This window comes from Rana temporaria, chromosome 4 (genome assembly GCF_905171775.1).
Source record: "Rana temporaria chromosome 4, aRanTem1.1, whole genome shotgun sequence".
Taxonomy (NCBI): domain Eukaryota; kingdom Metazoa; phylum Chordata; class Amphibia; order Anura; family Ranidae; genus Rana; species Rana temporaria.
The window spans coordinates 160,760,045-160,784,522 of NC_053492.1; the positions used below are offsets into that span (position 1 = coordinate 160,760,045).

Genomic DNA, 24,478 nt, shown 5'->3' on the forward strand with positions numbered 1-24,478 from the left:
TTCATTTTTTTTTTGTGTTCCCTTTTTTATATTTATCTGGTGATTTTGACAGTATCACACTTCCTATCTTAGGGTGACTTCCCTATCTAAGGAGGAGCAATAAAGTCACCATTGGACAGTATCACATTCTGTAGAGGGTAGTATTAGATGGACTAGTAGGTTTAGATGGGCTTTACATATGCGACTTACAAATTAATTCCCGATAACACCTTTTAACTAATTAAAATATGTTTTTTCCCTTTGGGATAAAGGTTTTAATAAACACCCCTGACAGTCTTACATGGTTTATCTTAGGGTGGTGTTGCCTGGATGGCAATGTAGGACACACGTGTGCTGAGCTCCGCTACTGGCTTATCCTGTACCCTGATATCCTGCATGCCCACCGCTACTCCTTCCTTCTGCAAATAGCTCTCCTGAGTGCCGATACCATTCTCCCCAAGTCGCCACCTAAAAAAACACCTTCGCTGCCCAGTCCCTGGAGAAATACAGGAGACAAGACCGGGACCCCCTGTCGGAAGATGACGCCAGCGCTGCCCCCTCCTCTGAGCCTGTCCCGACCAAAACAGCCAAGGTTCTTGAGGAAATCTCCACCTGCCAGGCAACACTGACATCTAAGATAGAGTAGGTAAATGTGGACATTTCCCTGATCAGGCAAGATATGCACAACCTAAGGGAATGGGTCACAGAAACAGAGACCAGGATCAGCCGAGCCAAAGACATCCTCCACCCTATGCAATACACAGCAGAAGCCTTGCAGCAACAGCTTGCTCAAAAGCAGGATGACTTGGAGAATAGACGTAGACATTACAAACTGCCCATTATCGGGCTCCCTGAGGGATCTGAAAGTCCTGACCCTGCTACTTTCTTGGAAAATTTCCTTATTAATACCTTTAGCAGAGAGGCCTTCTCCACCACATTCATGGTGGAGCGTGCACACCGCATGCCTGCTCGCAAACACCCGGAGGGAGCTCCACCTTGCACCTTTATAGCAAAACATCTAAACCTCAGGGACCAACCGTTTGTGACCATTCATTCCATGTGTCATGAATTCCCAGGTGCCCCTGGTGATTGCTGGAGCTGGTGTGAGTGCTGTCTCGGTGGATGGGGAAGGCCTCATGTGCTGGCAGCAGCGGGAGGAGGCGGACACAGGGAGAATAAAGCGGTGGAATGCAAACTGCATTAAAACGGAACCGAATTACGGATGGCATCTACGGGAGGACCTCAGAACCTTGTGTTGGAATTCACACCACAACCTATCTTGAAGCCCAACTCTGGGATTACAAAAAAAATTACCCTAGCAGTGGCTCCCTTTCCCCTGCACTGCAAGGGTTAAAGCTGACCCATAGCACCTTCCTGTATCTGAAGTTCTTGGTCATCTGGGCTCTGGTATTACTAGCAGACTTTGTGCTAGCATTAAGATTTATGTACCTGTAGTCATTTTGGCTGTTCATCAGAAGTGTATATGATTCATTCAGATACCAAGGCTTGGCCTTCTCTGTATTTTTTGTGTGTGTAGCATTAACGTTGGATAAAATATGTCTTTAATTAATGCCAGTGCAGAGGCTTTTTTTGCAGCCAGTACCTATGTATGGATGTTGTATGTATGGCATACAGAAGGAGGAGTTTGTTTACCTACAGTGTCATTGAAGCAGCAATTAGGTTTAAAGACCTGAAGAATTTACATGTAGATCTAGGTTGTCTCTTTGCTACACACTGTATTGGGTATCCTATTTTCACTTTAGGCTTCGGCTAAAAAAAAAAAAATGCTACGTCAGTTATAAGATGCTGTTAAGAAAAAAGAAATAAAATGTGTTTTATATGCAGCTTTTTCAGCAGGCACTACCCCCAGAACAACAGATGTTACAGAGATAAGAAAGGGAAGCAGAAGAAGCAGCCAAGGGTTTATCTGAAATGGATTCTTCAATAATGTTACAGCACAACGGACTCTCAACAAGTAAGAAAAAATTCTAGCACCTTACCGGAGCTGGGGTATAAAGAAAAGGGCAAATATAAAGATGTAAAAAGACATATTTTTGGGGATTAACAACAATATCTTGCAGCCCACAGACTCCAAAGTTCAGAAGATTGAATATATGGAGAATCATATCAACAGTAAAAGATTGAACAATGATTTGGGGAGCACAGAAAACCTCTTGAAAGAGGACACATGCGCCACAGGGACAGCAAACTAATCTCATCTGAGCCACAGTGCATCCAATGGGAGTATCCCTTCATCAATCATTGTCCAATAAGAATGACAAAAATAAATGCACTAATAAAAGTCCAACTATGTACAAGGATCCTATGGAAAATTGTATCCCAAACAACCAGCTGAGCAAACCAGATACATTAGTAAGGCTGATACAAGATGTAAAGAAGTTAAAATCAGATTTGCAGGGCAGCTGGCAGATTGAACAGTGTACTCACAAGCAAAGAGTGGGGAATTCAAAATGAAAATAGGGCAGCTCAGACAGGAGAATGAGCTCCTACAAAATAAATTGCATAGCACAGTTCAGATGAAACAGAAAGACAAGCAGGCGATCAGTCAACTAGAGAAGAAGCTAAAGGCAGGAAGCTTGAGCGTTTGTAGAGAAGTAGCTTATGGAGGAGAAGAAAATAATGAAATTATAAGAAGCCACAGCAGCCAGAGCAGTTGCCTTTGCTGCAACAAACAGAGGTGAATGCACAGAAACATTAGGAAGTCGGATCAGAGATCTGGAGAGTGAATGTAAAAAACTGTCAATAGACATGAAAGTTAAAGAAGACAGATAATAGATTTGGAACTAAAAGTTCAGGAGCTACGAAAGTAGGAAAATGAAAACGACACAGAGGTGTTAATGTCTGCATTTTCAGCCATTCAGCATAAAAACACAGCACTTAGAAAACAGAAACAAGGATCCAGCTCGATTTGTTCTCCGCACTAGGTGTTGCAAAAAGACAGCTGGAAATTGCCCATGGTCAAATACTTCAGAAAGATTGAGAAATCAAATACCTTAAATAGAGCATTGCAGAAGTAATTGCTGTAATGCCTACCATTGCTTACACTGCAGGGACATGTACCCTTATGCTGCGTACACACAACCATTTTTAATGTCATGGAAAAAACAAAGTTTTTCTCTACGTCATTCTTGTCAAGCCTGCATTGCATACATCGTGAAAAAAAAATGCTCGAGCAAAGCGTGGTGATGTACAACACGTACGACGGCACTATAAAGGGGAAGTTCCATTCGGATGGCGCCACCCTTTGGGCTGCTTTTGCTAATTTCGTGTTAGTAAAAGTTTGGTGAGAGACAATTCACCCTTTTCAGTCTTCGAGCTTTTCAGTCTGTTACAGCGTGACAAATGTGCTATCTCCATTGCAAACGCTAGTTTTAACGAGTGCTCCCGTCTCATAACTTGCTTCTGAGCATGTGCATTTTTTTTCTCGTCTTTAAAGCCTACACACAACCATTTTTTACGACGTGAAAAACAACGAGAAAAATTAGAGCATGTTCTAAATTTTTTATGAAATGGTATAAATGAATCCGCGCAATGAAAACAAATATTGCCTATGAGTGAGTTATAAAGTTTTGACACCCTTAATTAATTAAGCAGCTGCCTCTACTTAATTTATTTCACCTAAGTGAGATAATGAATTGAGTGACTGTGAGTACATTACATTTACACTGAGCGTGTCTTATTCCAACACACTTTACTGATCATCATCATACAGGGACTGATCCACAATGCTGTACTGTTGATTGCTCAAACTGCCCCTCTCGGGATCTGCCCCCAAAGTATCTGAAGCCATGCTTGGAGCCCTTACCGCGCCTTCATCCCTTATGTCTCCAACACACGCTCCTAGCCTTTTCCTCTGTCATGTACACTTCACTGCAGTTCTTTACCAAAGGGTGAAGTCTTCTACCACTCTACCACTCCCCTGGACTTTAGTTTGTCTGTGTTTCTCTTCTATATACTGACCGTATGCTCAAGAACTGCATCAGCACTTTTACGTAATGTTATAAAACTAAAGAAACACACTGTGACCTACCAGTTGTAGTGTGAGATTGCCCCCCATAGCATCTCACCATTCTATACTACTATGGTCTTTCAGGTGATATTTTCTCTATATTGCAGTTTCTTTTATGTTTTGGGTAGAGTTGCACCGATACCACTTTTTTAAGACCGATACTTTTTTTCAAGTACTTTTTAATGTCATGTGACAGTGGTACTAATATGCAGAAATGATGGGCACTGATAGGTGGCACTGATAGACACTGATGAGGCGTGGACTGTCATAGTTTTTTTTATATATTTTTTTTTTACAATTTATATTTGTTTGTTATTTTACAATGCTTTCTGGTGGACACGTTTTTTCATGTATTGAATTTTTTATTATTTTTACAATTTTACTTTTAAATATTTATTAAGTTTCCTAAAAAAAAAATCAACCCTGTTGGGTGTGGGGAGGCTTGGGAAGATGTCAGGCCCCTGACATCTTCCCTTTGAGGCAGGGAAAGGAGCCTCTGTTTTCTCTTCATTCATCTTCAGTGCAGCCTCAGCTGCACTGAAGATGAATGGAGAGGAGAAAGAGGCTCCTCTCCATTCATAAACTGAAACATTGTAAACAAATTTTACGATATTCAGTTATGAAAGAACAGTCAGTGACTATTACCATTCTGAAAAGGAAGGAGCCAGTAAATGACATACATCTGGCTCCTTCCCCTGCTCTCCATCCTGCAATATTTGGGACAGGGGGGGAGGAGCAAAGAGGGGGTACGGAGGAGGACAAGGGGGAGCACATAGAGGAGCACATGAAGTATACAGAGGAGGACACCGAGGGGGACCAGAGGAAGACTGGAGGAGGACACAGGGGACAGTCAGGAGCAATTGGCAGTGGAGAGAGTTACAATCACAGATCTGCCTGTGTGGCTTTCGATAAAGCATCTTAAAGCTGTGGGAGGGAGAGGGCAAAAGCGGCTGTCAAACATCGGAGCATTTACACTCTATCCCTGATAGACATCATCACTAGCTCAGAACCCTCCAATCTAATATTAGCATTGTATACTGCTCTGTGTTCCCACACCTCTGCTCAAGTACACTGTGCCCATCAATTTCCGCCACTGAGCCCATCAAATGCATCCACTGTACCATCAAACGCAACCACTATGCCATCAAACTACACCACTGTGTCCATCAAACGCTGCCACTGTGCCTATCAAATGTCCCCACCTTGCCCATCAAATGCAGCCACTGTGCCCAAACGCTGCCACTATGCCCATCAAACGCTGCCACTGTGCCATCAAATGCTCCCACTGTACCATCAAATGCTGCCACCAGTGGCGGCCCATCCATAGGGGGCGCCCAGGCGCCGCCCCCCCTCCCCCAGCCGGTAAAAAAAAAACTTTTTTTTAAACATGTCCCTTTAAAAAAACGAAAAATTTAAAAAAAAATCCTTATGTGCACTGTGTCCCGGCGCCGGGCATAGTGCGGTATGGGTAGTGCCACGTCTGTGCAATCACAAGATTGCAGACGCGGCGCTACATTGGCAGCTAAAATATGCCTTTGTGGCGCAAACCGACGTGCCACTATTTCCGGCGCGATGGCCTGTATTATGGCCGGGCGGGTGCAGTGAGTGCACACAGTGCATAGAACTATTTCACCGCCCTAGTGGGCGGTGCTTTCTTTCACAGTCTCCAAGCACAGGAAGTGACCTCAGCACTGCAGCTCAATAGAACAAGCACGGCCTGAGAGGATCTGCTGCAAAGAGGTAGGGAACTAACTGAAGCCATGCCTTCCCCCCCAGTCCCCCATGTGAGAAATATATTTTTGGGCAAAATCGCGGCACCCTCCAGCACTAACCCCCCCACTTATTAAAACTTTTTTAATGTACCATCTGGCCGAATAGGCGGCCGTCAGGACCACCCCCCGCGCTTATTGAAAGTTTCCGGGCGGCCGTCACTGATAATGATTTTTAATGTTCAATGCAATACATATTATGGGTGAAATGCCAGCCGTCAGCAGCCTGAGCCCAGGAGAAGATGGGGAACCACAAGTCCCAGCAGGTTATAATATAAGGCTCCTAGGTGGATGGGTGTCTTATATTATAACCTGCTGGGACTTGTAGTTCCCCATCTTCTCCTGGGCTCAGGTGCATGCAATCCACCATCTATGGGACTACAAGTCCCAGCAGTGAGAAAAACTAGACAAAGATGGTGGATTGCATGCACCTGAGCCCCAGGAGACGATGGAGAACTACAAGTCCCAGCAGGTTATAATATAAAGCTCCAAGGTGGATGGATGACTGGACAGTGACACAGTGGGGACAATTGGCACAGCGACAATTAAAGGGCACAGTGGTGACAATTGGCACAGTGGCTGTGTTTGATGGCATGGCACAGTGGCTGTGTTTGATGGCATGGCACAGTGGCTGCATTTGATGGCATGGTACAGTGGCTACATTTGATGGCATGGTACAGTGGCTGCATTTGATGTTATGGTACAGTGGCTGCATTTGATGGCATGGCACAGTGGCTGCATTTGATGGCATGGTACAGTGGCTGCATTTGATGGCATGGCACAGTGGTGACAATTGATGGCACAGTGACCACAATTGATGGCATGGCACAGTGGTGACAATTGATGGCACAGTGACCACAATTGATGGCATGGCACAGTGGCTGCATTTGATGGCATAGCACAGTGGCTGCATTTGATGGCATGGTACAGTGGCTGCATTTGATGGCATGGCACAGTGGCTGCATTTGATGGCATGGCACAGTGGCTGCATTTGATGGCATGGCACAGTGGTGACAATTGATGGCACAGTGACCACTTTTCAAGACATGGCACAGTGGCTGCATTTGATGGCATGGCACATTGGCTGCATTTGATGGCATGGCACAGTGGTGACAATTGATGGCACAGTGACCACAATTGATGGCATGGCACAGTGGTTGCATTTGATGGCATGGCACAGTGGCTGCGTTTGATGGCATGGTACAGTAGTGACAATTGATGGCACAGTGACTGCGTTTGATGGCATGGCACAGTGGCTGCGTTTGATGGCATGGCACAGTGGCTGCGTTTGATGGCATGGTACAGTGGTGACAATTGATGGCACAGTGACTGCGTTTGATGGCATGGCACAATGGCTGCGTTTGATGGCATGGCACAGTGGTGCGAATTGATGGAACAGTGGCTGCATTTGATGGGCACAGTGAGGCTGCGATTTTTTTTTTCTTCGTTTGCGCCCCCCCAAAAATTTTGAGCACCAGCCGCCACTGGCTGCCACTGTGCCATCAAATGCTCCCACTGTGCCATCAAATGCTCCCACTGTGCCCCCCGCCCACCCCCATCTGCCAGACACTTAACCTGTCTTGGTGGGGCAGCAGATGACAGCGACGGGCAGCGAGTGGTGTCCTCCATGCTCTTCCATGCTCCTTGATGTCTTCTTCCATCCTCTCTTCCGTCCTCTGCTATGATTGGACACCTGATAGTCATTCACTTTCCTAACACAACTGTTTACCTTTTTTGACACCTATTAGAGCCTATGGCTTCAATCAGTTGCTTCAAAAACACCCCCGCCACTGTAATTCAGGCACCCAGTGCCTGAAAACGAGCCGGGCGCCTGAATAGGGGGTGGCAGCGGTGGCCATGGATAGATTCATGCAATGCACAAATCTATCTATTGGTGATAGAGGGGGTGCCAGGAGAGAGGGGGCCTTATGATGCAACTGTACATTATACATAAAGCCTATTTAACCCCAATCAGAGTATCAAAATACCACTCTATTCAGAGCCTGGTGTCGCCAGATGCTCTACCAAAGCTGATGTTTCTTTCATCTAATTTGGAGCTGTCCTTAACTCCTTTTATTCAGGTTTACTGGGGAAAATAATCAATTTCCTTCATGACAACATGGGCTTCCCTCTATTACTAGACCCCAGGCCATGTATACTGGGACTGCTTCCTGATATTGGTGTAGATGAGTTTCCCTCACAGGGGTATTCAGCATTTATCTTCCATCAGACAAACAAACAGTCAGCATCCTGGCCTTTACTCTGGTCCCACAGACCATTACACAGTACTACTAAGTATCTTGATCCATAAACTTAAAAAATAAACAGGGGAGCGTCTCTCTAAGTGTAGTATAAAAACAGTATCATTTATTGCACAAGATTAAAAACACAAGATATAGGTGGGAGTCATGCTCATCATAAGTATGTAGTCCTGGCAGTTCTACTGCGTCCCACAGGCTCCTCATACGATCTGGGTAGCTGGGAAAGGATCTGGTGTGATATTGTGCTGAATAGCTGTACTTTCAGGAAAACTAGGAAGTAGTCAGCTCCATGCTGACCAGCTTGAACCAGAAGCGTAAATGATGTCACCAGCAGAAGCTGGAGGAAGGGGTCAGGACTGTCTCTGTGGAATGAAAGGCTACGCGCTCGGAGCTCACAGCTCCTTCTACTCCTGTACAGAGACCTTCTATGTCTGCAAGGGGGGAGCCCAGAACCATTGTCAGGTTTCTACAAAAAGACCTCAGTGTGCTGGCTTTTCACAAAATCTGGACCTAGGACTGGAGATATCATCCCACCCGGATCTCATAGAAATCTCAGGGCTCCAGGTCCCAAAACTGATTTTTCGACACAATGTGCAGTATAATGCCCCACCAGGATTCTCAAACAGGCAGAGGAGTTCCAGGCGGTTTGCTTAATTAGGAGAATCCTGATGGCCACAGCGTGCATTTCAAAGACAGGGGATATGGAACCAACAAGCCCAGAAATTATGTCAGCAAGGGACAGACTCGCAGCCTATATGAATTTTGTGTTGTACACATCATCAGGAAGCTGATGGGGGTATTACACAAAGGCCTCCTGCCTGTCAGGCGAGAGTGTTCGGGCAGCGCCACTGCCGCCTGATCGCTTTCACACATTCCCAGTACCGGTTCCCCCCTGTGCGCGCTCCTGCCATGCTTACCGGGCTCCGCTTGCCCATCAGCAGGCCCGGGACAGTCATGGCAGGTGCCGGGGGGTAGGGGGGAAGGAGAAGAGTGGATACACGTACGCTCGCCTCCTCTTCTTGCAGTGACCCAGAAAGCAATGTCTCTGATGTCACTTCCAGGTCACATTCTCGGTGTCCTGGCTTGTTTTGCAGAGAAGGGATGTTTGCAATGCGATGCAAAATATTTAGTGAAATACAGGGGAGATTAATTGCAAAAAAAAGAAAGTTACACCCAAGCACATAAAATACCCCCCCCCCAAAAAAAAAATTGAGGCTTCACCACATATACACACGCACGAATGTAAACACATGCGTCGGAGCGCCTACACGTGAAAACGTTGATTGCGATACACATCGCCATAAATGCCAGAGTGAGAGCAATATTTCCAGCACCAGACCTTCTCCGCAAAACACTAAACTGATACCTATAGGGGACCCTTGAAGTGTCGCCTATAGAAAATACAGGATACTGAAGTTCGATGCCATTTTATGAGCGCCAAAAAAATTAAGGTTTTGCATGTTGGGTATCTATGTACTCGGCATAACCTTGTTTTACATATTTTACCAACAATTTGGGTAATGTATTGTGTTTGTTTGCCCTAAAATTCACATTACTGTGTTTTTTACAGAAATATTGTGTTTCCTAGACCTTTGCGGTAATATCGTGTGACATAATTTTTTTTAACTACTGCTATTTTATTTTATAGGGTGTCTGCTTTCAGAAAATATATAATGTTTGGGATTTTATGTAATCTTTAGGCCTAAAACGATTTTTTAAACGTGTGCAAAAATGGCTCTGGCAGCGAAAGGGTTAAATATTCGGATTATCCTTGCTGCATTCCTAAAATAAATTCTTACACATCTATATGTTGAATGACACATCAAAGAAAATTTTTATTTCTGCAATAAAGAACCACATTTTTAATTTTGGTAGCATAATCTTACAATATTGTGTTCAAAATGTCATTATAAATGAGGAAATCAATCAATGGAAAAATATTTTTGCTAAATAGTTACAAATCCAATCAATACATCAACCACTCAACTAAATAGCTACAGTTTTAAAAATGGTAAACTGTTCCTGTTGGTGCTGTGTAAAACCTAAATGCTCTACATATGCATTGAAAAACAGGTGTCCTTTGTCTGTTATATACCGTATATAAGATTAGTATTTGAGATGCTGGTGGCTCCATTAAAACATTCTGGCCAGAAATAGAGAAATACTTGTTACACAAATAAAGCTTTTATGCTTTTCTTTCAGCAGAATTTTTGCTGTTGATTGAGTTTCTGTTGACTTATACGTTCTACCTATTTATCATAGTTTTATTACAGGCATGGATTAATTGCATCAAAAATACCTTGTGTTACAGGCTTCCAATTATTTCCAATAACCTTTAGAATACAATTTCATTTTTCAAAATGTGATGTATAATTTTTTGTTTTGGCAAAATGCTAAAGTTCAGTGAATTAAATACCTAATGCAACAGGACTGATTTATTAAAGGCAAATAGGACAAGCATTAATGTTTTGATTTTCAAACTGAGCTGTATTGTTGTAGGATCTTATTTTGAAGATGCCAATAAGGTCAGTAATAAAGCTTTTTTATTTTGATTTTCCATTGGGGTTGCTCTATTAAAGACATGTAGACTTTTTATTTTGCAACAGAATTTTCCCTGAAGGAATGTGGTGAAATTTCACTTTGCAAAGATTACAAACTATTTGCCTGCACATGATTAGATGATGGAGGTTATCACAGCTTCACCTTATTCACTAACTTAAGGGAACATTTTGTAAACATTTTAACCTCCTCACGCCTGTGCTATAGCCAAAAGATGACTACAGCGTGGGCCTAAATTGCCAGGAGGGCATCCATGTATGTCCTCCTGTGCATGAGCTGCCTGCATGCCCCCTGCAGGGCATGTTTGGCGTGCTCTGTGATCATTGAGTCAATGAGACTCGGCTGATCACAGATCGGAGTAAGGTGCCAATCCCGTGATCAGCTGTCAGCCAATGACAGCTGATCATGTGATGTAAACAGAAAGATACTAATCTGCAATGGGACATTGATTCTGCACATGGCCACCAGTGCCACCTATCAGTGCCCATCAGTACTGGCAATAATTTGCATTTTTTTTCGTGTTGTTTAGCAAAAAATTTAAAACCCTGTAGTGATGAAATAAGACCAAAAGAAAGCTCTATTTGTGTGGAAAAAAAAGGATAAAATGTAATTTGTGTACAGTGTTGCATGACCACATAATTATCATTCAAAGTATGACAGCGCTGAAAGCTGAAAATTGGCCTGGGCAGGAAGGGGGTTTAAGTGCCCAGTAAGCAAGTGGTTAAAGCCCCCAAAAACTGGGATAAACAAATTGGTAAAGAATTTGTGGGACAATAGCTACAGGCTATTCCTAACATTATATAAACCACTGGAAAAATATTCTGAAAATATTACTACTACAGTAGGTTCTGCAAAAGACTGCAACTAATCATATTAAGTGTTTGTATTTTATAAGGTTAAAGGCTTACATCTTAAATCTTCTATAATATCATTCTTTTTTTTATTCCTGGGTATTGGCAAGTACCCAATAATGTACAGATCAATAATAGTACACATTTACATAGCAGCCAAATGTATCACCCTTACAATGGTAAATGGAAAAAAAGTTAATGTTTCAAGTTTATTGGATGTTGCATTTGAGTTAAATAATGAATGTCTGTATGAAAAAAAGGTTGGTTGCCAAAATACTAAAGGTGTGTATTTTATAGATTTTTTTTGCTGAAAAATCATATATGCTCAATGCAATATTGGTATAGCTTTCCTTCAATATAATTTGGAATACATAGGTCTGGTGTAGTTTTTTTTTTTATCCAAATCAACCATTTGTAGCCAGGATTTCCAGTAGTGGTACGGCAGGTGTAAAAACACACAAGTCAGTTTACATCTGCTGCTTCATAGAGGGGAATGGAGGGTCTCATTGGGTAAGACCAGTAGTCTCCAAACGGTGGCCCGGGGGCCAGATGCGGCCCTTTGCTTGCTTTTATCTGGCCCTTGGGCTATTATTCCCCCCCACTGTCAGCAACAGTGGGGCATAGTTTCTGCTATTGACACTGACAACGGAGCACTTTTCTTCCCACTGACACCAATGATGGGTCACTATTCCTTCTACTGACACCAATGATGGGTCACTATTCTTTCTACTGACACCAATGATGGGACACTATTCCTCCCACTGATACCAAATATTGGACACTGTTTACTTCCAGTTACTCCAGGAAATGTTCTATTCCCGCTGGGCACAGTCTGGCCCCCCTAAAGCCTGAAAGACAGTAAACTTGCCCTTTGTTTAGAAAGTTTGGAGACCCCTGGGTTAGACTGATCGTGTGAAAGGGACCTAAAGCTGCTTTGACACCAATGCGCTGCGGTTAACCCACACCGAGGGTGCAGTGCAGTGCACCTGTGGCTTTTGTGCGATTAGCTGCACTTTGCCAAAGGCTTCTATTATATTCTGCAGGTCTGGTGCACTTTCAGTTTGAAAGCAGCCCAGTAACCCCTGCAGAAGAGATATGGTCATACATACACTGATTTTAGTAATAACCTTACCTTTAATAATAGTCTTCCATTCAGGTATTGCCGGCTGTTGCTGTCCCAGGCAGAGTGCATTTGGTATCACTCTGCCTGTGACAGGAGCCGCCGCTATACAGGGAGCATTGGCTTATGTTGCTCTGCTTCACAGCCGCTTGCTTCCTCTACCATGTTCAATCATAACACTAATGCTCTGAGATGGCAGGTCGGCAACCCGGGATGTGAGCTTGCTAACCTACCATCCCAGAGCAAGAGGTCACAGGCCACATCCGAGGGGTCTGCGGGCCACATCAGAGGGTTCTGTGGGCCACATGTGGCCACCGGGCCACTGGTTTGGCATGCCTGATTTATAGTAACAACAATAGGTTTGATGTGGATATATGTAACAGCTCTGGTGAACGGAGTGAACCACAACTGCGGTTAGCAAGGATTTCAATGCACTTGTTTATGTGAGAATTCAGTATTGGACCCCAAGCGTCACTCCACACAAACAGGAGTTTGGGGGTTTTTTACATTATCTCTCTCTCACACAAAGAAAGGCGTTGAGCTACTAAGGATGGACGCATTACAACATGCAACCAGAGCTTAGCGTTTAAAATTATAGTATACACTTTAAAGATTCCAATGCACATCTATATGCAAGTGATTATCAGTACGGGACCCCAGGCGTCACTCCAAGCAAACAGGAGTTTGGGGGTTCTCTACATCATATCACTTAACATATAGAGATGTATTAGGCCACTAAGGGAGTTGGTATGAAATACCACCAACCCTTAGCATAGAAAGGTTAGAGCAAACATGTTCAGCAAGTCAGGGCAAGGCCCATAAGCAATTTACACTTATGTCAAGCACGTAGTAAATAGGAGTTGTTAAGACAAATAATAGTTGCACATGACAGGCAATATAGCTCGTAGTAAATAGGAGTTGTTAAAGCGGAGTTCCACCCAAAAGTGGAGCAGGTGAGTGCATGTTTATTAAAAGCCAGCAGTTACACTTTTTGTAGCTGCTGACTTTTAATAAACATTAAAAATGCCTGGAACTCCCCTTTAAGACAACTAATAGTTGCATATGGCAGGCAATATAGCTCATATTAAAATAGGAGTTGTAGAGACAACTAATAGTTGCATATGAGAGGCAATATAGTTCAGGTAATTTGTGAGTAGATGTCCCTTTAAGATACTCCTCAGCAAACAGTCATTGGCACAACAGTCTATCCCAAGTAGTATGCTAATAGCTACAAGCCATAATAAATATCAGCAATTGTTTTAGGTGGAAAATATGCAGCAGATGTTTCTATAGAACTACAAGTGACACAATTGCTACTTATCCATTTGCAGGGCTTCAGTGTAGCAAGTAGGGATTCCGTAGAGTAGGGTGTCAGCAAGTAAGGTCTTGAAGGTTGTCCCCGGCAATGGCAATCGGATTAGCTTTAATCAGGCAGGCATCCAGGGTTAAGGATTGCTGGTACCTGTAGTTTGTTGTAGCCTTAAAGCGGGGGTTCACCCTAAAAAAATGTAGACTGTTATATCCAGCATACTGCTGACAACAGTATGCTGGATTATTTTTTTCGGTCTGCACTTACCTTTTTCCGTAGTTTTCACCCGGCTTCCGGGTTCTCGCTCCCCCTGGGAGTAAGCTTTCCAAAGCTCTGCATAGATGATTCACGTGCGCGTCATCGACTTCTGAAAATATCCGAGTGGGAATCTGCACTTTACGGCACCTGCGCAGTCAGCTCTACACGGCAGGCGCAGGCGCCGTAAAGAGCCGAGTCCCTGTCGGATATTTTCGGAAGGCGATGATGCGCACTCATCTATGCAGAGCTCCCCGTCGGGGAAAAGGAGCGACACGCCCACTCCCCGCAAGGAAGAAGACCCGGAAGTGCGGCTGAAGACAGGTAAGTGTACACATAAAAAAAAAATTACAACGCTACAAGCCTTTATTAAGGCTACAGATAGGTTAGCCAAAAAGTTAATTTTAGGGTAAACCCCCGCTTTAATAGTGGGATGCCTCCAGGTCCAGGGAAGAATGGTAGCCTAGCCGGCTATGGCCGACAATATTAGAACAAGGTTTCTATGGCCTGTGAATGCCTTTATAGGCAGATGACAGGCGCAGTGCATAAGCACTGAATTCAAGGAAACCACCGATTCGCAGCGCACTTCCGCGTTCCAAGCTGGAACGCACGTGGCGCCGGGCGATGACGTCATCCTGCGAGCGCTGTATGCGTTCCAGCACGGAACGCATTACGACGCGGAAAGTGCCTGTTACTATAGGAAACAGAAGGAGCGTGCACCTGTTACAATATATTAGTGTTATTGCCTTAAAAACATAATGCATAGACAGTGAATCTTTTGTCTATAGTTATAGTATGGTTATGCTTGTAAGCAAAATGTCATATTCTTCCGAGCACCCAAATAGGAGTAGATTACTCTCTAGTAATAGTAAAGGTGACTGTCTCTGCTAAAAGTAAAAATTATAAATATTCACAAAATAAATACACATCTATTGTATGATACATACATGAGAACAAGGTAATATATATATATATATATATAATCCTGGTCATTAATTCAAGAAACAGGTTATGGCAAAATTATCCTTCAAAGATATACTGTACACATTGGAAAATGAACAGTGTATTGACCAAATATTTATAGTATTTTCCAAAAGGACTATTCAAAAGTTATGCAACTGTGATCATAATCCTCAAAACAGTCCTTGAGCATTTAAAAGAGAAGTATGTTTTTATTCATACTTACCTAACTTACCTATGTGGATGCCGCATTAGACCGATAATGCAGCTGTCCCCCACTGTCTCTGCACTAAGAATTGAGCCACCAAACACCGCTGATGGCTTGTTTTTCACAGATCCTCGAGAGGAGAGCTGCTGCCTGTCAGTCAGTGTCTTTCCTCTCTGCTTCTCCATGCTCATTGGAACGCTAAGCTGTGGAGGGGCAGGGAAAGGCCATCTCAGCAGCACGCTGAGACTGCCACCAATCAAGGCAGCTGGCTGATCCAGACTTGGGAAGTCAGTTTGACATGCTGCCTCGACTGATGGCAGTGATGTCAGTGGAGAGCGGACTTCAGACCAATCTTCGCTAAAAACGGGTCACAGGAGTGCAAAACGAATTGCACTCCTGTGACCCAGAGGAGAAGCCCAGCCTAAAAAGCTCAGGCTGGAATTCTCCTTTAAGATGCAGATAGAAATGAAATAGATATAGTAAAGTAGAAGCACAATATATTAGACATATATTCACAATGTGTAGTCTTAAAGCTCCTCATTCATCCTCACCACTTTGAGTGATTAATTAACCAAGTGATATGGATTACTTAATCAATCAACGGTGCCTAAAATTAAAATAAATCGCTAAATATAATTATTATTTTTCATTTAAATAATAAAAGCCCCAGTGGTGAATAATTACCTCCAAAAGAAAGCTCTATTTGTGTAGAAAAAAAATGATATAAATTTAATTTGGGTAAAGTGTTGCATGACCGTGCAATTGCCAATTAAAGTAGCACAGTGCCGAATAGCAAAAAATTACTTGGTCAGGAAGGGGTTACAAAATAACACAAATGTTTACATTCGGTTGTACTGGCTGTTTCGTGCCAGATTTGAGTCTTCCTCCTGTTGTCCATATACAGGCGATTTTGAGTTTCATACAGTTCTGAGTGATCCTACGCAAGGCTTATTAGCGTATCCACATCCAGCTATACTGTTGATACCATGCTTGCTGTAGTTTTCTGCAGGTATGCAGATCTGCACACTGTCCTCTACCCTCTTCTTTGCAGAACACATGTCACAGCAGCCTCTCGCTCATTACTTCTTGTCTTGCTTGAAGACAGATGCACAGCTGAATTGCTTAACTTCTGCTGTGATGCTTTGACATCACATATGTTGCAGTGCGGTTTTGTGGTTTTGGTGCGTTTTCACTTGCGGTGCAGTGAAAAAAGTAGGACATGCTCTACTTTTTTTCAGCACTAGGCAGTGCACCGAATCTCACTGCCAGCATCTGCCAACAACTTCCATTTCAAAACCTTCTTTTTGTATGCATCTGCGAAGACACGCAGGGATCACCGGGAGTCCGCACATTTGGTGTGAATGAAGCCTTACCTTTCTTTTTTTCATTATTTCTTTTTTTATAAATACACCTCTAAGATCCGGTTCAAAACTGATTCAGGAGAAAATCATTGCATGGATTTAGGAGTGGAGGTACAACTGTGAACTGCTCCACATGAACATGTTTGTATTTATTATGCTTACTAACACTATATTTATCTATTACATGTATGCATTTTATTGTTAAGTTATATTTGATGAGTAGCAACTTTGGCACATTCAAGTCATTTGATGGCATTGCTCATAGTTGAATGCACCATTATTTATAGGGTGTATTTTAGCGCTGAACTCTATCTAATAGATTTGTTTTTATACTCATAAAAGAGGCTGCAATGGTTCGATAATATACTAATGATGAGGATGCATGAGAAGCACTAAGACTAATTATTAAGGGTCTAAGCAGCACTGAGATATTTTCAGCTTTAATACACACAGAACATGGGGATCATGCCAAATTTCATAATAACTATAAACATAATCTGTGGCACTCACAGCAAGATAAGGGAGGCTGTAGAAATATTTTTCTTCAGTTTGCTATATTGGCATACTTATTGTTCCAGCATTCTAGTAGGGGTTGTCCAGTTCAGTGTATGATGAGAATGTATACCAGAACATACATATGAGACAAATCACTTGTCTTACCTGCCAATAGTTAGTGTATATCAACCTGATATGAATCAGTTAGGTCTAGGTTGAACAATTAAAAATAGCAAATTTATTCATTCATCTCTAATCAATCAGGGGCTTATGCATTAAACAAAGGTGATCAAAAACATTTCTCGTTTTCCAACCAATAAGCTTCCAAAGGTACTTTCTGCAGAAAAGAGTTAGAAACGAAGCAAGGGTTTTTCTTGTTGCTGTAGGTATAAGAACTAAACTTGCAATAATTACTACTAATCATATGTGTACTGTAACCTATAATATATATGTATAACTATTGCATCTGTATTGCTGTAAATGAGCCCTTTACTTGTGAGTGTATAAACGACCAAACATGTGCTTAGGCCTAAAGCCAGAAGTTAGTTAAAGACAGACACATTTGAGTCAATCAGTTATATTTATTCTAACAGAAAATGCCTATTGCATAATACACAATGCTTTAACACAAATGTCTATTGCATAAAGGACAATACTCTAACAAAAATGTCTTACTATAACACTGGCAAATAAGATGGAATTATACTCAACACTCAACAGCTGTGTAACCTCATGGTCGGCTCCGGATGGTAAAGAGAGTTTGTACCCATTGTCATTCAGTTTTAACATCCACACTTCAAGCACACACCCAACACCACCCACTTGCCATTCACCCAATCACTGCACTTCGTGATCATTTCCTGGTTACTACTTGTCCTTCCCCACCTAGGCAATGGGGGCAGTCTTGACCATACTATCTTCAATTCCTTTGATCCCTGTAAGTATTGTGTCCTAATCAATGTCTTTTGTCTGTGGAGACTGCCTAACAGCTGTCTTTCCCTAGACTTTTTGGAGACGAGTGTAACATATTGCATTCCTGCGGGGGGGGGGGGGGACATCCTGGCTTGTTTGACTGGAATCAGAGAATGGTCACAATTCATTCTTTGCAACAGTAGGCAATAAGGTTTTTTTTGTTAGTATGTTTAGGAGCATATCTTTAAAAAAGTGATTGTGACTTCCAGCAAACATTCACTGGTGGTGAATCAATCATTGTCATTTAAAACACCAAGTAAATATAAAGTGCGGCGCAATAATTAACCATAAATAAAATAAATTAGAACGAGTCCATATAGTGCACAAGTGAAGGAAAATTCCAAAACGTGCTTCAAAATAACAATGGTGACTCTAGTGAGATTATCTTCTTGAGATCAGTGACCCACAGGAAAAGAGATCCTCCACCAAAGACTAAGGATGGCCTCTCACCTCAGCTATTCGACCTGTGGCTAGGTCAAAAAGCATGTCATAATCCTCCAAGGTACAGATGGAATCAGCAACCAATCAACCAGCTATGAGTATCTCCAGATAAAATCAGCAAGAAGGTTCAGCAATCCATGGACCGGTAAATAGTAAATGACAAAAGAGAATGACTAGTGCTCTCTGTATGCAACACGTTTAATCTAAAAACAGAACAGTAAAACAACACACATTTGCTGACACTCTCAGCCGAGTGTATAGCAGACAGCGTGTCCCGGAGCTCGAGGCGTCCGGATAAGCAGCCGGCGTATAGGTCAGGATGTGAGGCAGGCGAACACGGGTGACGTCGACGTGACTCCTCCTTTAAAACACCAGCCAAAGGAAAATTCAGCTGCAGTGAATATTTAGCATTCTTTATAAATAGACCCTTTACACAAGTTATGCACATAAGGATGGTGGACCTCAGTCCCAATTTTAATGAAGTTAAATTCTTTGACTTTCAAGGCTGGCACCCAAAGATTTTGATCAAGGTTTAGGAAACATTCATTTTAATCAAAGCATGAACTGTTGCTTAGTGTTCAAAGGAATACAGTCTCATGCCGCATACACACAGAATACACGGAAATGTCACTAGTGCTCTTTATAATTTAGTTGTGGCATATCATAGAAAGTTTACAATTCAAGTTATATGCTTTATTTGCTAACTTAAAGTATAACTAAAACAATACTTTTTTTCTAGTTTTGGATAGAACCGGGGGTAATTAGAACACCTGTCATTTTTTATTTATTTTTTGCTGTTTGTGTCCACATTATGGAGATTCCTCCCTCTGTATTTGTCCAGTTTACTGTTATCACTGAGAGCAAAGTAAAAGAAAATCCCACATTTGATAAAAATAACCAAAATCAGTGTATATTATTTAGTCTGTGTGAAAGTTATAGAGCAGGGGTCTACAAACTTTCTAAGCAAAGGGACAGTTTACTGTCTTTCAGGCTTTAGGGGGAAGGGGGACGCACTGTGGCCAGTGGAAGAAGAAAATGCCCTGACATCAGTGCCCCATGATTGGTTTAAATGGAAGAAATAGTGCCCCTTTTGATGGGGAATGGTGCCTCACCATTAGTGTCTGTTGGAAGAATAGTTCCCCAAGGGCCAGATAAAGGCAAGCATCTGGCATCCAGGCCACAGTTTGGAGATCACCGTTATAGAGTCTGCAAACTATGTTAAATATACTGTATTTGAGTATATCAATCCTGATGCACTCACCATCTGTCCAATTTCTTGAGGCCCTAAAATGACAGGAGAGTACAAATACCCACCAATGTTTTTGGAAAGTGTACAATCCAAAGTATTTAGTAAGAGGCATGGCGAGCTTTTGAAGCTGTACTTTTTTGCCATTTTTTGGGGAAAAAAAAATAAAAATAATCAGGGATCTAGTGACAGTATGTAAATAAATAAATATTTTTTCATTCAAATGTTTGTATTTTTTTTATTCCTCCTAAAGTGCTGTACTCTCATCAGAGTAGATCAGTGTCACCATAGTAACACTGTAATACTTTGGCGGGGGGGTTTGATCAGCTAACCACATGGTGCAGGGTCGTGTGATTGGCCCAGGTACAAGGTGATAGCTATGGGCCAATCACACCATCAGAGTAATAAAGTAATAAGCAAGCTTTTAAGAATAAGAGCCTTTCATGACAGTTTTGCTTACATGTTATCATCTGTTTGCTATGATTGGTCATAGTGATGACATGATACTGTGAGAGGCTGGGTACCACGCACTGTGAACCTATATGTTCACTGGACACAGCAGTCACACAATCTTGCCAGGTGCCCTAGGGGGCACGCCAAGCTGCATGTGCACTGTGACATATGGATGACACAGTGCCTGGGGAAGCTGCCCGCCAGCAGTAAATGGCGGTCGGTAAGTGGTTAATTACTTTCTAAATATACATGATTGTTTCTTTATTTTATTACAGGTATATAGGTCCAACAATTTATGCTCACTTTACGTATATATTGTATATTCACATCCTTCTCTGCCCTCAGTGAGCTCCTTGCTTATGCTTCTGTTTAAGCTAGTTCAATGATCACTGTTCCAGGTTTCCTATTTCAGAGTGGGTCCCTTCTTTTACAGCATCCTATTGAGCCACCCTTGCATGCAGACACTAGAGTTGTGTCTCCCTACACTGAGTGCATCAATAGAAACACACTCTTTGCTCTGAAGATCAGAAGTTTGGGGAAGCAGGTGGTAGTATGGAGAAAGCATGAACTTCTTTGTGAAACACATCTACCTACCCTTTCCCTCCCTTGCCTGATAAGTTGTGGTTGTTTTATATGGATTTTGTTCTACAATAAAAGCTGTTTTCTGCAATAATTGGGTGTGCATCATTCGTATACCTGAGAGTCTGCAGCAGTGGCAGGGCATGCACCTTAATTGCTGTGCAGTCTAAGCATTATGGCTGGCAAACATTACCTGTGAGCAGGGGTTTCTTATTGATTGGGGAAGCAGCACTGAGGGAGCAGGAGCAAGCAGAGTTTAAAGTTAAACCACTAGTGCTGGCGTAGGAACTTTTAGAAATAGTTTACTAAGGAATGCTGCCCTGTTCTGGTCACCAATAATCAGGAAGGATGTGCTGGAACTGGAGTGAGTTCAGAGAAGGACAACAAAATTAGTGAGGAATGGTTACACACCATTCATTTATTTTCCCTGAAGAAGAGACACTTAAGAGGAGACATGATCACAATGCACAAATATCCAAATGGCGATTCTAGCATAGGCCACTCGAAGAAGTTGAACAAGAAGCAGTTTAACCTTAGACTGCATAGGGGGTTATTTATGGTTAGAGCAGTAGGCAGGTCCGATCCTAGGGTCACAGACACCTGGGTGCAGAAATATTTCTGGCGCCACCCACATGGGCATGGTCATCTTACCAACCCCTCCCCTTTACAAATGTTTCTATGGCAATGACTCAAACACAGAGATGCTCCCCTAACACGGACAAGGAGAACACGTCAGGCACGGACTGCCCCCCCAGCGGCTGGTCTCTCCACACAGACACAGCCGCTGCTTCGCTCTTCTTTTCTGACAGGAGGAGGGAGGGGGGATGAGCTTGGGCAGGAAACACAGTGGCGGTGGTGGTGACCGGCGGAGAGAGCCGCCTATGGACACGGACAAGGACAGGAGGAGGGAGGGGAGCACTCTGGCGCTTCAGTGCCCCCACCTCTGTGGCGCCTGGGTGTACTGCCTTCAACACTTTTCTTTCTTTTTGCATAAGGTTGTGGGGGATTTTATTTTTCTCTGTTTGCTGAGTCTGTTGAAATCTTCCAATACTATCGTGTAGAAACTTTATATGTAACCTCCCTAATTTTATACAGGATAGAAGTTAGATTTCTTCTTCAAGGTTGTGGAAATGCTCTTGTTTAGGAATCCATTTATTTCTGATGAGTCTTCAAACTCTAGAAGATGTTCATATTATCAATATCACTATTTGTTATGATGGGTTAGGTATTTTCTTTGATGAAGAGCTTTTGTTTCTTCAGCTCTTTTATCGCAAAGTGGTGTTTCAAGGTCAATTTGCATGTGAAATGTTTGAGGTCTACAAATAGTTCAAACATGTTTGGTTTGGATGTGGGGCAGAAGGCTAATGCCACGTACACATGACGGTTATTCATGTCATGCAAAAAAAAGTTTCTCTACGTGATTTGTCGTGATTCCTCTCAAGTCTGCCTTGCATACAGACGTTCGTGAAAAAAAAATGCTTGAGCAAAGCGTGGTGACGGCACTATAAAGGGGAAGTTCCATTCGAATGGTGCCATCCTTTGGGCTACTTTTGCTAATTTTGTGTTACCGCGTGTTAGTAAAAGTTTGGTGAGAGACGATTTTCACTTTTCAGTCTTCGTGCTTTTCAGTCTGTTACAGCGTGACAAATGTGCTATCTCCATTATGAACGGTAGTTTTACCAGAACAAGCACTCCCGTCTCATATCTTGCTTCTGAATATGTGTTTTTTTCCCTACCTCTTAAAAGCGTACACACAACCATTTTTCACTATGTGAAAAAGAACGATGTGAAAAAATAGAGCAGGTTCTAAATTTTTGAGAAGAATGCTCTGGAGCCAACACACAACCATTTTTCACGACCAATTTAAAAAATTGCATTTTTCTGGTCATGAAAAGTGGTCGTGTGTACGCGGCATAAGCCTTTTGCCCAGAAGATTTTTTTTAGCAGTAGTCAAGTTGAAGATATTTATTTTGGCAGCTTTGTCTGCCTTTTTTGGTGTTTTTGTCTCTAATTTTGTCTCCTCCTTCGTCTTTTTCTAAGTTTCTTTTTGATCCTTGTAAATATGGGAATCATTTTACTTTGGTCACTGTCAGGTTTGGGAAATTCTGATATATTGCATGAAGGCTTGTTAGTATACCTCTAAAAAAACATAGATCTCCAAATTATTCATGCTTTTGTGGGTGGGGAGAGATCCTCCATTAATTGGAGTGAAGGAGGAGGAGAGTAATGTAAGTTCATAGTAAATGTGTGGGAAAGGTTAGAGTGCATAAAAATTCTTCCTTGGTATGTAGACTTGTATGGTCTTACATCCTCATTCTCCCACAAATCTTTATTTGATGTTTAATCCTTTTGGGCAGGTTATTGTGAATCTCCATTGCCCTTGGTTGTTGGCCTTCTTTGTGGTGTAAAAGGGTCATGTGTTCTTTCATTGTTTTTGAGGATATTTGTTGTTTCCAGTGGAGTTCTGGAGGTTGTATTCTATGATTCTTCTTGATTATTTTGTTTGGTTCCCAGTCTTTCTTTATTTTAAATATATTCTAGGTGGCCCCTTCTTAGTTTATAACGTTTTGTAAGCATTATGTCATGTTCAAATTTCCTCAGTTTGTTGCAGATAAGATTTGAGTATGTTCTGTAATCTAGATGATCTTTCATGGGTAGTAAGGAGACACTTATTCTTACAATGCCAATATTAAGTCTTTCACATATTTTCAGGATCAGTCTTTCCATTATGCCCTTAGAGCAAGATTCCAGGTAATTGCATCATTCCTCTGTGAAGGCTTGGTCCTCCAGAAATGCATCAAATTTGTTGGCCTTTGGGGAATCTCCTTTACCCTGCATCTATTATATTATTTATAGATTATATTATGCCATCTTTGATATGCTTGATATTTTCGAAACCTCCCTACTGTTACATTTATTATATTATTTTTATATATACTTATTTGCGATCTTTGATAGTCTGTATTTTTTTGGAGACCCCTGAGGGCTACATTTATTATAATATTCATATATTTTTAATGCCTTCTCTGATATGTTTGATATTTTAGAGACTTCATCACCTTCAAATTTATTATATTATCTATATGTCAATCTTATGCTGTCTCTGATACATGTGATATATGAGGATTTTCCTGACTGATAAATTGTATTATTTGCACACTTCTCCCTCGCATATTTGATTGCATTTTATATGGTTTAATTTTTTTAACAGTTTTTTTTTAATATTGTTAAATACCTATTGTATCCTATAACAATTTTTTACCCACAGAACCAATCTTATTACCTTGAACGAAGGAAGTGGCAACTTAATGCCACAAAACAAGTTTTATTTGGTGAAATAAAGCAACTGGATGTTTTACTAAGGCAAACAACTTGAGCCTATCCTTTGAACAACCACACTAGGCACCTCTGACAATCAAACTAAGGGCCCTTTTTGTGCTGACTTTTCCTACCCCTTGCCTCATATGGTATCCTAGGCCGATGTGGCCTAAATGGAAATCCAGCATGTGAAAAGGCTAGTGTATGAGAAGATTTGACCTCTTATGCCACGTACACACGATCAGAATTTCCGACAAGAAAAAATTAATGTGAACTTTTGGTCAGAAATTCTGACCGTGTGTAGGCCCCATC

General features: G+C 42.0%; 1 pseudogene; it reads left to right on the plus strand.

Annotated features, from left to right (window-relative positions):
• Window positions 1–658: 658 nt before the first annotated feature.
• On the plus strand, window positions 659–24,224 carry LOC120935660 (annotated as a pseudogene).
• Window positions 24,225–24,478: the final 254 nt, after the last annotated feature.